The following is a 265-nucleotide window of genomic DNA, read 5'->3' as shown; positions in this document are numbered from 1 at the left end:
CTGGGGGGGAGGAAGGGGGGGGGGGGGGGGGGGGGGGGGGGGGGGGGGGGAGGAGGAGAGAGGGAGACAAAGAGAGGGGGGACTATTAGTCAGGATTTAACTCAAGAACTCAGACAGAACCAGTTTGTAACGACACTCAGAGCAGGTGGTCTCAAGGTAGGACACCGGTCCTCCTAACCCAACAAGAACACCGGTCCTCCTAACCCAACAAGAACACCGGTCCTCCTAACCCAACGAGAACACCGGTCCTCCTAACCCAACGAGA

This window comes from Etheostoma cragini, chromosome 3 (genome assembly GCF_013103735.1).
Source record: "Etheostoma cragini isolate CJK2018 chromosome 3, CSU_Ecrag_1.0, whole genome shotgun sequence".
NCBI lineage: Eukaryota > Metazoa > Chordata > Actinopteri > Perciformes > Percidae > Etheostoma > Etheostoma cragini.
This window is presented reverse-complemented; position numbering follows the sequence as displayed.